The sequence below is a fragment of the Nannospalax galili genome, unplaced genomic scaffold (genome assembly GCF_000622305.1).
Source record: "Nannospalax galili isolate Female #2095 unplaced genomic scaffold, S.galili_v1.0 scaffold760, whole genome shotgun sequence".
Lineage (NCBI taxonomy): Eukaryota > Metazoa > Chordata > Mammalia > Rodentia > Spalacidae > Nannospalax > Nannospalax galili.
Genome location: NW_008347555.1, coordinates 269,026 through 290,596, shown reverse-complemented (window position 1 = coordinate 290,596; position 21,571 = coordinate 269,026). Strand labels below are relative to the sequence as shown.

Sequence of the window (21,571 nt, the reverse complement as noted above, 5' to 3'; positions counted from 1 at the left end):
AATCTTTTTGAAAAATATTTTATTATTTTTATTTTTATGTGTATGCATATATTGCCTACATGTATGTGAGTGCACCTGTGGTGCAATAATGGCTGGGCTTCAGAGTCCCCTAGACCTGGGACCTGTCCCATTCCTTGTTTTGGCACCCGAGGCACTGGGGGAACCACCACTGCTTCCTGATCCTTTGCACCCAGACCAACCCAGTTCCTTCTGGGGTCCCCAGGAGCCCTCTGGATCTGGCCCCACCCTCAACTCCCTCTGCTTCCCTGGTCTGCATGACCCACCAGCCTCTCTCCACAGAGCCCTCCAGGCCTGGTCCTGCCCTCACCTCCCTCTGCTTCCCTGGGCTATACAACCCGCCAGCCGCTTTCCTGGACGCCTTCCTGGACGGCAGGGCTGACCTGTCCACTCCCTGATCCTTTGCATCCAGACCAACCCAGTTCCTCAGTGCAGTCCCCCAGGAGCCCTTAAGTCCTCTTCCCACCCCCATCTCCCTTTGCATCTCTGGGTGGCATGGCCACCATCTACCCTAGACCAGAATCTTTCCTGGGCCCTGCTCCCAGGCCAGTCCAACCCCCAAATTCCTGAGGCAAAAATCTTTCCTGGAGGGATCCAGACCTTAGGAGAAAGCCTAAGAGCATCTGATCCTCATCTGACTTGGGCCTCTGTGGGAACTCCTGAAGACAAAAGCAATCCGGCCACTCCAATATAAAATCAAAAGAGAGAACCAGAAGCTTAGATGAACCAGCTTTTCATGCCCAAAACGTAAACCACAAAGACACATAAAGTTTACAAAAAGAACAGACCTAAACTTGAAGACTTGAGTCTCACACAAGAATCAAAAACTACAAAAGAAATTCACATGTCAAAATCACAGAGAAAAAACAATAACATGAAAAACCAAAATAACATATCCCCACCAAATACCAATAGTCCTCTAGAGGAGTACAATGAGAACCCCCTAGAGATAATGCAGGACATGGAACTCAAAAGAACAATTATAAACATGATGAAAGAATTCAGTGAATTTAAAGAACACACAAACAAAGAAACCAAAGAACTGAAGGAAGATAGGGATAAACTTCTGAATGAATTCAGAAAAGAGCTAGAAATATTGAAGAATACTCAAACGAAGAAGGACGTAAAACACTCAGTAAGCCAATTAGAAACGGCATCAGAAAGCCTCACCAATAGGATGAATGAAATGGAAAACCGAGTATCAAGACTGGAAGATAAAGTGGATAAACTAGACCACTCAGGCAAAGATTATGAAAAGTTTAAGAAATCACAAATATGGAATACACAGGAATTGTGTGACACCATAAAACAGCATATCTTAAAATGAAATGGAGATCTTCTTTAAAGGGTAAAAACTCATTCAATTTTATGTCTTACAGAGTTTATATTTGAGTTCAATATTGTATGACTATATTATTCAACTGTGAACCTAAAAATTTACAGCCACCTTTGAAAGATGTATCCTTGCTCTGGAATGTGTTACTAAATATGTTAAAGCTGTACTAAAATGCTTCTTCTAATCATGTGGTTATTAAATTTTAAAAAATTTAAAAAAATAAAATAAACTTAAAAACACAAATTTTTTTAAATATTTTATAATTTTTATTTTATGTGTATGAGTGCGTGTATGGGAGTGCACCCGTGTCATGCAATGCCGCAGAAGTCAGGAGAGGGCTTCAGATTCCCCTGGAACCGGAGTTAAGGACTGTTCACAGCTGCCATGTAGGTGCTGGGAATCGAACCCGGGTCCTCTGCAATGCAGCCACTGCTCTTAACCGTTGAGCCGTCTCTCCAGAGGAAGAGCTGATCTTCTTAAAGGGAGGGAGTCTGACATGATCCCAGTGGATGAACTTGCACTAAGGGACATTTGGGGATACTAACTTTACATGATAGGCCTTAACACAAATGACAGAATGTATGAACTCCATTGGGGAAGCTATGGGAAGGTGCCAAAGGGGGAGGGGTACAACTATGATTTTCTATATGAAATACACAAAAATTCAATTTAAAAAAAAAAAAGAAAGAAAGAAATCACTAGCTGTGTTCATACAACAACAGTGACAAGCACATCCCAGGAGTGGCTGGTGAGCAGCCTGGTGTGGTGGCATATACCTGTAATCCCAGCACTCAGGGAAGCTGCGACAGGAGATTCCAGAATGCCAGGCCAGCTTGGAACACACATCAAAAAAAAAAAAAAAAAGAATAAAATAGAAGGAAGGAAAGAAGGAAGGAAGGAAGGAGGGAAAGGAGGAAGGAGGGAGGGAGGAAGGAGGGAGGGAGGGCAAGCTGTGGCAGAAGGTGGAGTGAGAAGTGCTACATTCAATTTCTGTATCTTCTAACTTGAGAGCTGACCCCAAATTTCTATGAAAGAAAATTAGCTGATATTAAGTGTCACAAATGAGCCTCAAAAGTCACACACATGCAATTGGGTGTGGTAGCAGATACCGTTAATTCCACCACTTGGGAGGCTGAGGCAGGCGCATCTCTGTGGGATCAAGGTCAAGCCTGGTCTACGTAGTGAGTTCCAGGCCAAATGTGGCTAAAGGAAAACCCTGTCTCAAAACAACAACAACAATGCCACTCTATCAATAATACAAAAAAACAGGGCTGGAGAGATGGCTCAGCGGTTAAGCGCACTGACTACTCTTGCAGAGGACCCAGGTTTGATTCCCAGCACCCACATGGAGGCTATGAACTGTTCTCAACTCCAGTTCCAGGAGAATCCGAAACCCTCTTCTGACCTCCTCGGCATTGCATGACACAGGTGCACTCACATACATGCAGGCAATACACAAATATACATAAAATAAAACTAATAAAATATTTTTAAAAATACAAAAAAGCCCTATGAATCAGTTTTAATCTATTTTAGCATTAGAAGAAGAGCAAGAAATCAAGTGTTCACAGTAGAGTTTGGCCAGAAGGCACAGTAAAGCAAAGGGTGGAGTAAGGGTGTGCCTGGGGCTGGGAGAGGAAGTAAAGGCAACACTGTGCATTCTTAGAAGTGGAGATACACCTGACTCACCTCATTTGAGGGCAGAACCCACAGGCAGGTATGTATGTGCCTCAAAAACTGGGACTCAGTCTTGCCCTACTCTCTGTTCCAAGTAAATCCACAATTGCTGCTTTCTTACAACTCAAGAACAAAAAGAGCAGTTAAAAAACAAGCTAATGGGAGGGGGGGCTAGAGAGGTTGATACTCTCCCAGAGGACCTAGGTTAAGGTCCTAGCACCCACAAGGCAGCTCACAACCACCCATAACTCCAGTACCAGGGGATCTGATGCCTTCTTCTGGCTTCTATGGGCACTGTATTATGTAGTGCCCAAACAGACAAGCAGGCACACACACGTAAAAAACAATTTTTTTTAAACAAAGAAAGGGGTTAGTGAGGTGGCTCAGTAAAAGCACTTGCTACCAAGGCAGTCTGAATTCAATTGCCAGAGCTCATATGGCAGAAGGAAAGAACTGACTCGCACATGCTGTCCTCTGACCTCCACACCAATGGGCACACCCACACACATACACACAAGCACACATAATAAATGGAATTAAAATTAAAAAAAAAAAAAGAACTTCAACAGGTATTTCTTTTTTTATTTTTTTTTATTTTTTTTGGTATTTTTGAGACAGGGTCTCCCTGTAGCCCCAGCTGGCCTGGAACTCTCTTTGTAGACCAGGCTGGCCTTGAACTCAGAGAGATCTGTCTGCCTCTGTCTCCCACATGCTGGGATTAAAGGTGTGTGGCCTTTTTCTTTTTTTAAAAGGACATTAGCTGGGCATGGTGGCACACACCTTTAATTCCAGCACTTGGGAGGCAGAGGCAGATGGATCTCTGTGAATTCAAGGCCAGCCTGGACTACATAGTGAGTTCCAGGTCAGCTGGGGCTGCAGGGAGACCCTGTCTCAAAAAGACAAAAAAAAAAACAAAAAAAACAAAAAACAAACAAACAAAACAAAACATATTATTGGGGCATGGTGGAGCACACCTTTAATCCTGGCACTTCAGAAGGAGAGACAGGCGGATCTCTGTGAGAGCAAGGCCAGCCTGGTCTACATGGTTTACATAGTGAATTCCAGGTCAGTGAGGGCTACAGGGAGACCCTGTCTCAAAAACAAACAAATAAACAAGACAACATATTAATGGCCAATAAGCACACGAAAAGATGTTCAACATCATTATTTATGGGGCTGGAGAGGTGGCTCAGTGGTTAAGAACACTGGTTGTTCTTGCAGAAGACTCAGGTTTGAATCCCAGCATCTACATGGCAGCTAACAACTGTCCAAAACTCCAGTACTAGGGGATTTGACGGCCTCTTCTGTCCTCCGTGGGCATTGCACGACACGGGTGCACTTACCTACATGCAGGCAATACACGCATATACATAAAATTTTTAAAAAAATAAAAAAAGATGTTCAGCATCATTATTTATTACAAAAATTCAAGTATCAAGGCCAGGTGTGGTGGCACATGCCTGTAGTGCCAGCACTTAGGAGGCAGAGGCAGGTGGATCTCTGTGAGTTCAAGGCCTGTCTGGTCTACATAATGAGTTCCAGGACAGCTGGGGCTACAAGGAAATCCTGTTTCAAAAGACCAAAAAAAAAAAAAGCAAGTATCATCAATGCAAATATCCACTAGCACTGCAAGACACTATTAGGATGTCTATAATTAAAACCAGAGCAGAAGTATGGAAAGGATATGGAGAACCTCATATATGATGGTGAGAATGTAAAATAATGGAGATGCTATGAGAAACAATTTGGAAGTTACTCAAGAAGCTAAAACAAAATTACATATGACCTGGCAATTGCACACCAACTACAAACCCAAGAGAAACAAAAACAGTGATTCCAATGAAAACCTGTGACTGTTCACTACAGCCTTATTCACAACAGAAACAATGTAGACATCCATGAATGGTTAAGAAATCATGGAATGTTCATACAATGGATTATTATCCAGATAAAATGAGTAATAAGGTATTGATATATGCTATGTCACAGATAAACTCTGAAAACAATTACGCTAAACCAAAAATTCCAGATGCAAAAAGCCACATGTTATATGATTATCAATAACAATCAATCTAGGACTAGCAAGATGGCTCAGCAGGTAAAGGCTTGTTACCAAGCCTAACAATCTGAATTTGATCCCTGGGACCCACATGGTAGGAAAGAGCAAACAGTCCTCTGACTTTCATACATACACATACTTGCACACACATAAAATAAATTTAAATGTAATAAAAATATTTTAAAAACAGGCAATTCAGAGAGACAGAAAATAGATTAATGTGTGCCGTGTGTTACAGATGTGGGAAAGACAGGATGGGTTGTAAATGTTTAATGGACAAGCACGAACAGTTTGGGAAGGTGACAAAAATGTTCTAGAATCTGACAGTGGTAAATGTTATTCAATACTGACGATTATTATATTAATTTAAACTTAATTAAAAAAAAAAAACTATTCTTCTCAAAATGCTGTACCACAGAGGGAAAGATGACGCCAAAGTGCTACATCTGAAAACAGGTGCACAAAGAAGTCCCTACGGAATGACCCCCCAGCTGGACTCCAACCAACCCGAAGCCTTCCCAGAGCCTTCGCTAAAACACACGCAGACTGACCAGGGTGAAACAAACAGATATAATTAACTTATGAAAACTAATTTTAATGTCATAGAAGCACTAAACATTTAAACTGAGTTAATAAGGAACACTGAGAGCCAATGCACAAAGGCAAGGAAACTTCTACGTGATCACATCACTACTTTCCAATCAAGTTAATATATTGTATAACTAAAAAAATAGAGATATGGCAACCGGAAACCCATAAAAGGACCTGGAGACAGTGAAAACAAGCAAGAGCTGCAAGCACAGATGTATGACTCACGGGCACCGCCTGGGCTGATTTGTGTGGGTCAGCAGAGGGCAGAACTGGAGAATTACAAACCCGCTCCCATATCAAAGGGCTATTTATAAAGCTTCCCAGAAGCTTTGGCACTCTCTTCATTAAGGAAAAAGGGAAAGCTCACAGTTATACCTGTCAGTATCACCCAAGAAAACACTGTTCTCTGTCTCTAAGTTAAATTTCTAAGCAATTATGACCTTTGTTCACAGCCAAGTGTTCTGAGGAGCACCGAGAGGTCAGGTCTACATCACCCACTTCTCTGTCCAGGATGGCTGATACAGAGCTTACACCATGATGAAATCATTTAACAGACCAAACGTCACAGCGGTTACTTCTCCCCAACTCCACACCCACCAAGTTACCATGGAACTAGTGTAAACAGATTGGAGTTTCATATGCTATTAGCTCTGATCTAAGTAGCTGACATAACACCAATTAAATTCATAATGACACTGGAGTAATAAAAGAGTCCTTGGCACATTCTCTATGCAAACATGATTCAAGGAGTGGTTTTCATTTTGCCCTTTCCTCAACCCCCAGATGCCAAGCCATGTAAACCCTATTCCTAATCCCTACTCAGAGTTGGTGTTTTAGGAGGGTTATCATTTCATAAAAGGACCACAAATTTTTAAAAATATTTTTTTATTATTTTTATTTTATGTGTATACGAGTGTATCGCCTGCATGTATGTGAGTGCATGTATGTGAGTGACCTCCATGCCATGGAGGTCAGAAGAAGAGGGCTTCAGTGTCCCCTGGAACTGGAATTAAGGATGGTTCGTAGCTGCCATGTGGGTGCTGGGAATTGAACCCAGGTCCTCTACAAGAGCAGTCAGTGCTCTTAACCGCTGAGCCATCTCTCCAGCCCAAGGACCACAAATCTTAAAAAAGCCCAGCAACTCAGAGTATCCATGCATTTCATAAGAACCCCCATTTCAAGCCGGGCATGGTGGCACATGCCTTTAATCCCAGCACTCGGGAGGCAGAGATAGGCAGATCTCTTATTTCAAGGCCAGCCTGGTCTCCATAGCAAATCCAGGCCAGCTGTGGTTACAGGGAGACCTTGTCTCAAAAAGACACCCCCCCCCAAAAGAATCCCTATTTCTGGGGCTGGAGAAATGGTTTAGTTTTAGTGCTTAAGAGCACTGGCTGCTCCTGCAGAGGGCCAGGGTTTGGTCCCCAGCACCTACATGGCAACTCACAACCATCTGTAGCTATAGTTCCAGGGGAACCAATGCCCTCTTCTGGCCTCCACAGGCCTCAGGCATGGAAATGGAGCATTTACATACATGCAGGCAAAACACTCATACACATAAAATACAAACAGATAAATCTTAGGGCTGGAGAGATGGCTCAATGGTTAAGAGCATTGGTTGACCTTGCAAAGAACCTACGTTCAGTTCTCAGCACTGACATGGTAGCTAATATCCATATGTAACTCCAGTTCTAGGGGACTCAACACCTTCTTCTGGCCTCCACAGGCATTGTGTGACACAGGTGCACTTACATACATGCTGGCAAAACACACATAAAATAAAAATAAATGAATAAATAAAATTTGCTTAAAACAGATAAATCTTAAGTCTCTTTTAAAAAAGAATTCCCCTTTATTTCTTTCTCTTTCTCTCTCTCTCTCTTTTTTTTTTTTTTTTTTTTTTTTGAGATAAGGTCTCACTATGTAGACCAGACTGGCATGGAACTCACAGAGATCCACCTGCTTCTGCTTCAAGAGTGGGATATAAAAGCATGCACCACCACACCCAGTCAGAGTCTCATTTCTTGGGCTCTCAGGATGAATCAGTGGGTTGCTGCCAAGCTTGACAACTTGAGTTCAATTGCTAGAACCCCCATGGTGGAAGAAGAAACCAACTTCCACAGGTTGTCCTCTGATGTCCACATATGTCCCACAGCACACGGCCCACCCCCGCCCACCCATAAACAAATGTTTTAAAAGACTCCATTTCTTCAGAGTCAACGTGAATGGCAGAGTGAGTGACTGGAGTCTAGAACCAGCAATCCTGGGTTCCCATTCTGATCCCTCTTTCTTTCTCTGACACTAGCCCTACAAAGCACATGTGGTTCTCTACTTCCAAAACACCAGCTCATGAGATGATTCCCCCCAAGTCCATGGCTATTAGGGAACAAGAGTATGAGGTAACACTGGTGTTTACAACCTCAGCCCATCAACTTAGCCCCACCAACAATGGCTATGTAAGTGTATGCTTCTTTTTTAATATTTTATTTATTATTTTTTTATTTTATGTGTTTGAGTGTATTGCCTGCATGTGTGTAAGAGCACCCGTGTCGTGCAATGCCCTCAGAGGTCAGAAGAAGGGGTCGGATTCCCCTGGGACTGGGCTTACAGATGGTTGTTAGCCACCATGTGGGTGCTGGGAATTGAACCCAAGTCCTCTGTAAGAGCAGTCAGGGCTCTTAACCGCTGAGTCATCTCTCCAGGCCCCCATAAGTGTACGCTTCTCAGAGGAGTCAGGCCCTTTTGCCACACTTACGTGGGATATACTGAATCTATCAACAATGAACCCTCCAAATAAAATATAGAAAATTACATCTTACATTTCTTATGGAATTCACTACAATAGTTTTAAATCAATAGGTTGTATATTTACATAGGAATAGCTGCTAAGTGAAAAATTCGAGCTGTTGAACAATGTAAACATGCCAGCTGCCAATATAAAGTGCATCTACAACATGGAAAGGAGGGATGACACCAAATTCCTGACAGCAGTTGCTTCTAATAAACAGCAATGGTATTATAAAGAAGACTTCAGTTTCACCAAAATTATTTTGTTTTTATAAAAGTCAATCCCATAGTAAATACTACAAAGTACTGAAGCTGGAGTATAGTTCAGTGGCTGAGAGTTTGCCTAGCATGTGCAAGGCCCTGGGTTCAATCCCCAGTACCACATACCAAAAAAATTTTAAGTTGACATTTGTTAATTCTGGGTGATGAACACATGAGCATCTGTTTGTCTGTTGAGGCATATCCCAGACTGGCCTCAAACTCACTATGTAGCCAACCTTGATCCTCTTCCTGAGTGCTGGGATTAGCCTGTACCACCACACCTGATTTATGTGGTACTGGTAACCAAACCCAGAACAGTTACATCCCTATAGGTATATAAAAACCACAGGTGTTTGCTAATTTAACTTTTAAATACTCGTGTCTTGATTTTTTTTTCAATTAAAAAATACTCTTATAAAAACACTTGATGGTAATACCAATAAACAGCTGCTGGGCACATACCATATGCAAACAATAAAATCTTGCACTTAGTATTTACCGTGTGCAAGGCATAGAACTAAGCAATTTACATATATGAAGTTAAAGACAGGTGCTTTTTATAAGGAAGACACACTTACCTTCTTCATCCATTTCCATGAGCTATAAACTTGGCATGGGAGACTCACTCACAAAGCTACACATTTTCCTTCTAAGCTTGACAACTTCTGTCTGCTCTACAGAGACCTGTGATTGTCCCACCCTTCTATCTATATGCATAACTATATCAGAAACCACATTATTGCTGCACCTTAAGCTATCTCCTTCAACTAATCTTCATCAATAATATAAGTAGACTGTCTTTTGGGGCTGGAGAGATGGCTCAGCAGTTAAGAGCACTGACTGCTCTTGCAGAGGACCCAGGTTTGATTCCCAGCACCACATGGCAGCTATGAACAATCCTTAACTCCAGTTCGGAATCCGAGGCGCTCGTCTGACCTCCGCAGCACTGCATGACACAGTACATCCACATACATGAGGCAATACACTCATACACATAAAATAAAAATAATAAATAAAATGTCTTTTTAAAAAGATGAAAGCCGGGCATGGTGGCACATGCCTGTAATCACAGTACCCAGAAGGCAGAGGCAGGCAGATTTCTGTGAGTTCAAGGCCAGCCTGATCTACATAGTGAGTTTCAGGCCAGCTGGGGCTACAGGGAGACCCTGTCTCAAAAAAAAAAAAAAGATGAGGCTGCCTCTCTACAGATCTACAGAAGAGTGTTCAGGCTTAGCAGCACTAACTGACCCAAGATAGTAAGTAGCAAGCGACAGAATTAGAGTTCAAGTTTATATTCATCTGACTTGAGGGTTCATAATAGGTAAGAACCTATTAAGCTAAGGCATTATTCTATGGGTATTCAAGTATACTTGAATCTCAAAGAAAAGTATGCATGTGTACATGTAACTGTATACAGGGAGAAAAATCTTTGGTTTTTTTCAAGCATGTGAGACAAGAAATTCTGCTTTGTTAAGTGTGCTGGCAAATGCCTGATTTCAGCACTTGAGAAGCTGAGGAGGGTGGCAAGTTCAAGCCCAGTTTGGGCTACAAAGTGAGACCCTATCTCAAAACACAAATCAACCAAACAAACCAAAAAAAAAACCTTGCCATATTATTTATGGTATCTTCAGTAAAATGTGAGGGAGGTGGGCACTTCCATTGTCAAAATGAAACATGCCTCCCCATTCTGAAGGCTAAAAGGCCCCTAAAGAACCCCTAAAGAAGGACTGGAGTGATGGCTTAGCAGTTAAGAGCACTAGGCTGCTACTGCACAGGACCTGAGTTCAGTTCCCAGCACCCACATGGTGGCTAACAACAGTCTACAACTCCAGATCCAGGGGATCTGACACCCTCTTTCGGCATCCGCACGCACTTCATAACATGGGTTCACTAACACCTACATGTAGGCTAACACACACTCAACACACTCAGCTCAGAAGCTAATCTGATGTCAGCCCTAACCTTCTACATTCCCTCCCAAGAGCAATCCCATTTTCCTCAACCAACTGGGACTGGCTAACTCTAGGGTCACAAAAGGTACTTGCAACTTGAGACTAAAACTCTACAGCCTGAGGCTAGGAGCACAGCTCAATGGTAGAGCATTTGCCTACCCTCTGGGAGGCCCTAAATTTAATTCCCAGCACTACAAAACCCCAAAACAAAACAAAACAACAAAATTGAAAGCCCCTGCTTCTATCGAGTACATGAAAAATCAGCCCTCTCACCATGGAGGGTGCTGGCCCCCAGCCTTCAGCAGAGATCCTTCTCACCAGAGGCTCACCCACAGTGGAAATTCACATAATTTGGAATCACTCTCTGGAATCAGAGCACACACACCTCTGTAAGGAACTTTACTTTCACTGTAGTAACCCAGCGCCTGAACCCTGACCCTGACACCCACCTCCCCAACTCCGTTGGCTTGAAACTCGAAATCCTCCTGCCTCAGTCTAAGTACTGGTATTATAGACATGAACTACCACATCCAGCTATCCTTTTGATTAAACCAGCTCTGTATTTTTCAACACTATCTGTAAGTTGAAATTTTATAGATAATTCTTTTGTTGTTTGTATGTTAGGGACTATTTCACATGTATTCAGAATATATTCTACCACTGAGCTACACACCCTAGCCTCTTGAGACAATATCTATATCTATCTATCTATCTATCTATCTATCTATCTATCTATCATCTATCTATCTATCTATCTATCTATCTCTATTTATTTTTTGGTCTTTTTGAGACAGGGTCTCCCCATAGCCCCCGCTGGCCCGGAACTTGCTATGTAAACCAGACTGGCCTTGAACTCACAGAGATCTGCCTCCCAAGTGCTGGGATTAAAGGCACGTGCCACCACGCCCAGCGACAATTCTTTTTAAAAACCAAACGTGTGTGTGTGTTTGTGTCTATAGGTCAAAAGACAACTTGAAGGAGTCCGTTCTTTCTTCCACCACATGGGTCAACTTGGGTTTTTATTTTGTTTTGAGACAGGGTCTCAGGAAGCCCAGGCTAGTCCTCAAACTATGTACCCAAGGATGACCCTTAAATATTTTTTAAAATATTTTACTTATTATTTTTATTTTATGTGTATGAGTGTATTGCCTACATATAGGTAAGTACACCCGTGTTGTGCAATGCCTGTGGAGGAGAGAAGAGGCCGTTGGATCCCCTGGAACTGGAGTTATGGACAGTTGTTAGCTGCCATGTGAGTGCTGGGATTCAAACCTGGGTCTTCTGCAAGAACAACCAGTGTTCTTAACTGCTGAGCCATCTCTCCAGCCCTGACCCTGAACTTCTAATCCTCTTGGGGAATCCTTCTTGATCCTTTGATAATCAAACTCAGGTCAGCAGCCTTAGTGGCAAGCACCTTTACCCACTGAGCCATCTTACCAGCCCTTGATTCTAACTTTTGATTCTAAATTGATTCTAACAATTTCTAACTTTACTGCACTTAGACTTCTATTTTAATCCATGGAACTATTTGCCTTGGATGTCTAAAAGTTATCTCAAACAAAACATGTCCCAAACCAAACTTCCAATTTTATTTTATTTTTTTGGAGGGGAGGGGATACACAGGGTAGAACAGTCTCACTATATAGCCAAGGCTAACCCAAAATTCATTATGCAGCCCTGACTGGCCTCAAATTTATGATCTCTCTACCTCAATTTGCTTTTAAGACTAGTTTTAAATTTATTTATTTTTACTCTATGTATATGAGTGTTCTGCTTACATGCATGTAAGCGTACCCATGCATGCAATGCCCATGGAGGGCAGAAGAGGGCATTGTATCCCCTGGAATCCAAGTTATAATCAGTTGTTAGTCACCTAGTGTGCTGGAATCAAATCCAGATCCTTTGCAAGAGCAACCAGTGCTCTTAACCACTAAGCCATCTCTCCAGTCCCCTAAAATTAGATTTGAAACTTCAAAATTGATTAGGAAACACTGACCTATGAATTAGCAATAGTACATCTGTTCCTATAAACATGTGGAATGTCTACAGCAAAATACTCTCTATGGATCCCAGCACACATGGAATGCTATATGCAAAGCACATTGAACGAATCCATTGACTCTGGGAAAAGCTACTTGCTCAAAATTAGCAGTCAGATAAAGTGAGTCAAAGTAATGCTAGCCATTCATTTAACTTCAGCTCTCTCAGACCTTGCCAGCCTCGCATCCCACCCCGGCACTACATTCCATTTAACACTTCTGCCCACGTCATCTTTGATTTTAAATGTCCTCTCCTCTGCCTCAGCTCCATCAAGCAAAATTCCAATCAATCACCTGGGTGTTTTGGCACATGCTTATAATACTAGTACTTGAGAGGTGGAGACCAGAGATTAGAAGTTCAAGGTTATTTTCAGCTACATAGTGAGCTTGAAGATCAGCCTGAGCTACCTGAGACCCTGTCTCAAAACAAAAAAACAAATAAAAAAATTCAAACTGAACTTCAAAGCCAGAGAATGCCCCTTCTGAGGCTGTCCCAGACCTCGCCAACAAGGAAATGAATGTTACATACAGGGGGAAGAGACATAGTTCTGTGCTCACAGGTCCAAATGCCAGCCATATTGCCTCTTCTCTTTCACTCCTACACCCAATCATCTTCTTTGTTCCTCTAAATCTATCTAATCTGTCCATCTCAACTGCCACCATCCTGGTCCAAGCTGCCAACATCTCTCACCTGTATAATGCAACAGTCTTTCCTAAAACCCTCCACTGAGGTAGGTAGGTGATTTTTCTTCCTTTCTTTCTTTTTTTTTTTATTTTGTGATTTTTATTATTATTATTTTTTTTTTTTTTTGAGACAGGGTCTCCCTGTAGCCCAAGCTGTCTTGGAACTCACTATGTAGACCAGGCTGGCCTTGAACTCACAAAGATCTGCCTGCCTCTGCCTCCCAAGTGCTGGGAATACAGGTGTATGCCACCACCCCCAGCTTATTATTATTTTTTAATGTGTATGAGTGTATTGCCTGCATGTATGTGCACCCGTGTCATGCAATGCCCGCAGAGGTCAGAAGAGGGAGTCAGAGCCCCTGGGAATGGAGCTGCGGATGGTTGTTGGCTGACATGTGGGTGCTGGAAATCGAACCTGGGTCCTCTTCAAGAGCAGCCAGTGCTCTTAATCACTGAGCCATCTCTCCAGTTCCCAATAAATAAAATAAATATTAAAAACAAAAAACACTGGGTTAGAACAGAGTACTAAGTACATTTCTTTATTTATACATTGACTCCATTTCAAACTACGCATTTGTCCATGTTCTCTCTCTCTCTCTCTCTCTCTCTCTCTCTCTCTCTCACAGTCACTGTACATTTCCACTGTCAAAAAGCACATTAAAACATAAGCAAAAGACCACAATTTCCTGGTTAATCTGTAGCACACCCAGTGAATCAGAGTAGCTTTCTGAGCCCCAGGCTCTGGCTCCCCACTAAAATGGATGTGGGTATTCAAGCCCTAAGGGGTTTGGGAAAAGGGAGAGCTCAAACAATGTTTTTGTCAGCACTTTAAACAAAAAATCCATTCAATGAGAAAGGCACCCTTTTCCTTCTGCCATTTCTCCCTATGAACTAAATTAAACAGATTAGACAGCAGCAAGAGCTGGCCTTACAATAGCCTCCCCCTTATTTGTTATTTTTAGTACTTTAGTCTGACAACGCCTGACAACTAAATATGCCTAGAATAGCTAACGGGAGGGGGATTATCAGATACTAGCAGAGGGGGGGAAAATTACTTCCTCCAACCCTAAGAATCATTTTCCATGTCTTTACAGCATCACACAGTTTGAGTCTTTAGAGTCACATATAAAAACAGTACTGCAGTATAAAACACCAATGGAAACTGATAAGGTTTCCTGAGCTAGAGTACTGTTCCACTCTCATATTTGTTTTCTTAAAAACAAAAGCAGAAGCCGGTGTGGTGACATACCTCTGCAATGCTAGCACTGGGGAGAGGAAGGCAGAAGAATCAAGAGTCAAGGCCAGCCTAAGCTATACTAAGTTTGATGCCAGCCTGGGCTACATGAGACTCTGTCTCAAAAACAAAAGCAAAACAAAAGCAGAAGCAAATAAATTAAATTGTTTTACAAAAAAGTTAGGAGTGCAAAATAGCTGTGTTCATTTCAGAAAAACTCCTTCACAAGATGATCATGTGCCGGAAAGAATGGTTTCGTGAAGAGTGATGGAATTCACCTGCTGGTGGCAGGTGAGAGATTTGTTTGAAGGAAGACAAAGTGAGATTGGAAAGACTCTTCCATCTAATCATAATTAGCAACACAGCATCATTCCTAGACATTCTATTTATAAATATAGCAAAAAGAAAATTTTTTAAAATATTTTATTATTTTTATTTTATGTACATGAAGTATTGCCTGCATGTATGTGAGTGCACCTGTGTCGTGCAATGCCACAGAGGTCAGATGAGGGCTTTGGATTCCCCTGGAACTGGAGTTAAGGACGGTTCATAGACGTCATTGTGGGTTCTGGGAATCGAACCCAGGTCCTCTGCAAGAGCAGTCAGTACTCTTAACCACTGAGCCATCTCTCCAACCCCAGCAAAAAGAAAATTTTAAATAAAAATGGTAAAGCAGCAAGAAAGAATACAGCTGTCTGCATCAACTAATTAAAATTCATAGAATGCATTTTATATATAAATTAACAAGATAGTTTATAAAATGCTCATGTACATTCAAAGAAATGTAATCCTTTACAGACATTTGTTGAGCATAGGGACATACATACCAATAGTCTAAGAATCATGTATTTTAAAAAACAGTATAAAATACTACAAATTAATAAAAGGATGTCTTTTTGCGTATGCAATTTCATATGTGGAGTTAATATGTTAGCACCGTAGCTCTATCTAAAAGTATGTATTTTGGGGGACTGAAGAGATAGATGGTTAAGAGCACTGGTTCTTGGGGGTTCAGTTCCCAACACTCACATGGTGGCTAACAACTATCCATAACTCCAGTTCCAGAGTATCTGATTCCTTCTTCTGACCTCCAAGGGCAATGCACACACAGGTGCACTTACATACTTGCAGGTAATACACTCATACACATAAATAAAAATAATAAACCTTAACAACTGGTAATGGCTAGTACAAACTGCTTTCAGCCATCAAAAGCGCATCTCTAACTTAAGTGACTACTAGAAAGATATGAAAGGAGATGTTGCCATCTACTGCAGTTAGAAGGCAAAGCTGTATGTAGACAAGTAGCTTTGTTTTAGCTTAAAAGCAGAGTTGCAATTAACTCTGCAGAGTAAGGGCACAATGCTCCGATGTGAAAGAGTACTTTTTGCTCTTCAAGGATGAATTCAGAAAAAGAATAAGATTATAATGGTAAGAAAAGTGATCAGTGTGATGTGACCCTAGAGATCTTCTAATCCAATTGTCTCATTTTACAGATGAGGAAACTAAGGCCTAGAATACAGCAAGAACTGGAATCAAGAAACATTATTGGGGCTGGAATTGTTTCAGCAGTTAAGAGCCCTTACTGCTCTTGCAGAAGACCGGAGTTCAGTTCAGAACCTACTTCAGGTGGCTCACAACTCCGTTACGTTATCTCTAGGGGATCCACACCTTCACAGACATCTGAAGTCACATGCACATACCCATATACATACATATGCATACACAGAATTAAAAATAAGGTAAAATTTTAAAAGAAGAAAGAAAAAATAAGTATTATCAGCAAGTATGGTAGCATATGTGTGAGATTCCAGGCTAAAGCAAGAGGACAGTGAGTTGAAGGCCAGAATGGGTTTACATAATGGGGCTTCCTTAAGAAATAAAATAAAAAAATAAAAAAATAAACAGAAAGCTTTTAAAAATTAGGAACTGAAGAATAAAGGCTCTGCTGAAAAATCTAGCAAACATGGAGATTTCTATGGCTCAAATTTCAGTTTACTGAGTTTTGTTCTTTAAAAAAATTATTATTTTTATTTTATGTATGAGTGTACTGCCTACATGTGTGTAAGTGCACCCATGTCCTGCGATGTCTGAGGAGGTCAGAATAAGGTGTCAGATCCCCTGGAACTGGAGTTACAGTTGGTTGTTCGCTACCATGTGGGTGCTGGGAATTGAACCTGGGTCCCCTGCAAGAGCAGTCAGTGCTCTTAACCACTGAGCCACCTCTCCATCCTGAGTTTGTTCTTTTAAGCTGACATGTGCAACATGCTCTGTAATACAGGTAGGGCCTTCTTCACAGTGAACACTGAACAATGTTGCTTTTCCTAACAAGTATCTTTTTGTCTGTATGTCTGTCTGCCTGTGACAGGATCTCATGTAGCCTGGTCTGAAACTCACTATGTAGTAAAGGCAGACCTTAAACTTCTGATCCACCTGTCTCTGCCTTCCAGAATGCTAAGATTGCAGATGGGCAGTGCACTTCACTTTATCAGTATCTTTTACTTTAAGTTGGAGGACACCTAGGATATGAGAACAGTGACTGACGGGAAAGAGAATCTAGGGTAAGTAAAAGTACACTAATTTCTCCTTATCATGTAGTTATGAGAGCAAGGAGATACCAATTAACATAAAAAATTCAAAATCTAAAAGAAATAATACTCTAGACAGCCTAAAAATGATCTGAAGAAACCTCAGACACAAGAAGGACAGACTAAGGACGTGTATTTATGATTGGACACAAAAAGCTAACACCATGTAAAGCATGTAACAATGAAGGTTAAGGTCAATAATTCTCTGAAGCATTCAAAAGGATAGTCTGGTGAGGATACAAGTATTCCAAGAAGGGAAGCAAAACACCCTACAACTGTACCCATGAAGAAAAGAAAAACTGAATCAAAATTCAAGAAGGTGCTTTCTGGGCTAATTGCAATGCAAATTCAATTACTTCAAGTCTTTCACCTTAATCATAAAATGAAGACAAATGATCAGGAAACAGAGTAAATCAAAGGTGTAAGCAAAATATCTGTAAGACAATGATCAGGAAACAGAGTAAATCAAAGGTGTAAGCAAAATATCTGTAAAACGTATTTTAGAGAAGGCAGGGCGTGGTGGCACATGCCTTTAGTCACAGCACTAGGGAGGCAGAAGCATGCGGATCCTTGTGAGATCGAGGCCAGCCTGGTCTACACAGCCAGTGCCACACCAGCTGGGGCTATAAGGAGACCCTGACTCAAAAAGACCACTCCCCCAAAATGTATTTTACAGAGAGATAAGAAAGGCTATCCAGTTCAAAGGAATAGTCTACTTAAACTGTTTACATTTAAATTCTCCTCAGATCAATTTCTACTAAGGATATGAAATGTATCAAAGTGTATGTCTGAGCAAATCTTATAAACTAGATCACAACACATATACACTCAGGCATTGAGAATACTGATAAAGGGAACATTTGACACCTCCCCCCAAAGAAAGCACAATGGACTTTGAAGGGCTATGCCTATGGTACTCTGAAAGCTACACAGAATGATTCTGCAGCTACATTAAGCCTGAAGACATCAGGACATAGAGATTATGTATAGGTCACTATAAACTTGGGGGATTCTAGCTTCAGTCTTTTTTTCTTTTTGTCTTGTTAAGACAGTAGGGCTTTGTAGACCAAGCTGGCCTCAAACTCAGAGATCCACCTGCTTCTGCTTACTGAGTGCTAGGATTAAAGGCATGCACCATCATACCTGGCCCAATTTCAGTCTTTTTTTTTTTAAGTATTATTTTATTATTTTTATTTTATGTGTATGTGTGTATTGTCTGCATGTATATGAGAGCACCCATGTTGTGCAATGCTGCAGATCAGAAGAGGGTGTTGGATTCCCCTGGAACTGGAATTAAGGACAGTTCATAGCCGCCATGTGGGTGCTGGGAATCGAACCCAGGTCCTGTGCAAGAGCAGTCAGTGCTCTTAACCACTGAGCCATCTCTCCAGCCCCCAACTTCAGCCTTAAATAATAGAAAAACTATTTTAGAATAAACAACCATTTAAAAAAATGTAGAGAATGCAAATGAACTCTACGAAGAAGTAACTGTTCATGTCTGAAATCTCAATTTATGCAACAATAAGGGATACCACTTGACCCAAAATTCCAAGTCAAAACACAGGAAAGAAATTAGGCTGGCACCTTGTCTTTACATTTTGAAACTAAAAAAGAATAACACACATAAGTGTCCAGCTTTCTAGCTACTATGGAAAGTTGAGAATTCCTGGAGTCAATTTTTCTGACATTTTATATTTCTTTCCAGGACTCAAATTCTTCTGAGGTAAGGACAGAGGGTAATCTCTGAAAAGACAGCATCCCCTCCACAGCAACAATATGAGACAGACTGTACACTCCAAGATCTAGTAAGGATAAAAACGGACTGTCTGCTAGTACTTGTCTATAATGTGATACTAGACAGCAAGGAAAATGAATAAATCACAAGCTCAGATAACAGGTACTTTACATATACTAAGCAAAAAAAAAAAAAAAAAAAAAAGGCAACAAGAAAGCAATTTTTTCGTAAAGTCCAAAATCAGGAGGCCAGGTGCAGTGGCCCACACCCTTAATCCCAGCACTTGGGAGGCAGAGACAGGTGGATCTCTGTGAGATAGAGGCCAGTCTGGTCTACATAGCCGGTTCTAGGTCAGTTAGGGCTACGTGGAGACCCTGTCTAAAAAAAAAATCATGACCCAGTGGCTCTGGTGTCTTACCCATATTTATTTCTCAGTCTTATAGTTATTACAGGTATTCGCTCTGCAATTATTAATTAGACTATATATTATTTAATACATATTTCTATAAATAATATATCTCATTACAAAATAAATAATTTGACTAAAATTTTAATGGATTCAAAACCTGAGCTGTGCAAGCAGCTGAGCTGGATCTACAACATGCATTCTAGTGACCTCCAAAGACAGGTCCCATCACACAACCAAAGCCAGCTCAAATACTGAAAGACATAAAGCAAAACTGGACATCTGTCCAAGTACAACATATGTTATGAAAAAAAAAAAATCACCCTTGATAGGCAGAGTAAAATTTCCTCAATCATGGGATTTCCTCCAAAACATGCTGGCATCACATCAGAACCAAGCCAAGTGCAGAATGTGTCACAGGCACTCCTCTCCAGTCCTCTCATCACAGTTCTGATTTCAGAAACCACTGTCTGACCCAAAGTGTCATTATGGTGGGAAAGTCAGAACATTACAGAAATTTTTGGGTTTTACTTACAGCCTGAGCTAGAAGTGTTTAAATAACCTAGAGACTGTAACATTTCATATCAGAAGTGGCATTAAGCCAGAGGCCAGAAGGCCCTGGATTGCCTCCTTACTCTTTCTTTTTTAAAAAATATTTTATTATTTTTATTTTATGTGTATGAGCATACTGCCTGCATGTATGTGAGTGCAGCTGTGTCATGCAATGCTGCAGATGTCAGAAGAGGGCTTCAGATTCCCCTGAAACTGGAGTTAAGGACAGTAAGTAGCTGCCATGTGTGTGTTGGGAATCAAACCCAGGTCCTCTGCAAGAGTAGTCAGTGCTCTTAACCACTGGGCCACCTCTCCAGCCCCACCTCCTTACTAAACAGGATGGTGGAAAGAGTGGTAACCCTGTTAGATATAGAAGGGAAAGAGGCAGCAAAACAGTACATACACGGGCCTAAAACAAGAGAGAATGTACAAAAGTGTCCACATTCCAGACAAACCACAAATCACAGAAAAGCAACTATTAGCAGCAGCAAGAAAAAAAAGACAAATTAACAACAATTAGAGTGACATATGACTTCTTACAGCAATAATGGCTGCCAGAAATCAGTGGAATGTTCTCTTCAAAGAGCTGAGAAATTCCTAAAATTCTGTGCATATAGTAACAATGAGTTTATACACAGGGATTCTCAGTGCCCACTAAACTGATGGAACAAAGAAGTACTTATAGAAACCCTTACAGAGGAAGATACCACACATCTCTCATCAACTGAATAAGCAGAAGAAAAATCAGAAACAGAGCTGGGCGTGGTGGTGCACACCTTTAATCCCAGCACTGAAGTGGCAGAGGCAGAAGGATCTCTGTGAGTTCAAGGCCAGCCTGTCTATATAGAATTACAGAGCAGCTTGGGACTAGAGGGATACCCTGTTTCAAAAGGACTAAAGGAAAAAAGAAAAATATGAAATAAAGAAAATTTTACAATTAATGTGTACATGCTTGCACAAGTAGCTTCAGGCTGGAGGAACAAAACTATCAATATATAGTAGCAAAAAGTAAAGTAGAGCTGGAGAGATGGCTCAACAATTAAGAACACTGGTTATTCTTGTAGAAGACCCAGGTTCGAATCCCAGTACCCACATGGCAGCTAACAACTGTCCGTAACTCCAATTCTAGGGGATCTGACAGCCTCTCTGACCTCTGCAGGCATTGCACAACACGGGTGCACTTACCTATATGCAGGCAATACACGCATACACATAAAATAAAAAGTAAAGTAGCCAGATGTGGTGGCGTACACCTTTGGTCCCAGCACTTGGGAAGCAAGCGGATCTCTGAGTTCAAGGCCAGCCTGGTCTACATGGCGAGTTCCAGGTCAGCTGGGGCTACAAGGAGCTCTGTCTCAAAAAAAAAAAAAAAAAAAAAAAACAAACAAACAATTTGACTAGAACAGACTATAACAACCACCTGATTACTACAGGCTTTCCACCCCCATCTTCTAAAATCTTAATGCAGCTTTTTGCCCAATCTAACCTTTTGTACAAAAAGTATAGACCTTCCACCAAAACCCCAAAAGAATATCCTATCAAACATCTTAATGTGTAAGAAAACTATAAAAACAAACCCCAGTTTCCTAAAGCTTTACTAACTTATCTTTTACTGTAGGTTTTTTTAAAGTGTGTTTTCCTCATTGAAGCACCAG

The 21,571-nt window shown here is 41.2% G+C and overlaps 1 protein-coding gene across 1 annotated transcript in view; it reads right to left on the bottom strand.

Moving 5' to 3' along the window:
• Positions 1 to 21,571, bottom strand: part of Pfdn1 (prefoldin subunit 1) — a 61,721-nt gene that overhangs the window by 14,926 nt on the left and 25,224 nt on the right. The gene's annotated exons all lie outside the window — the stretch shown is intronic.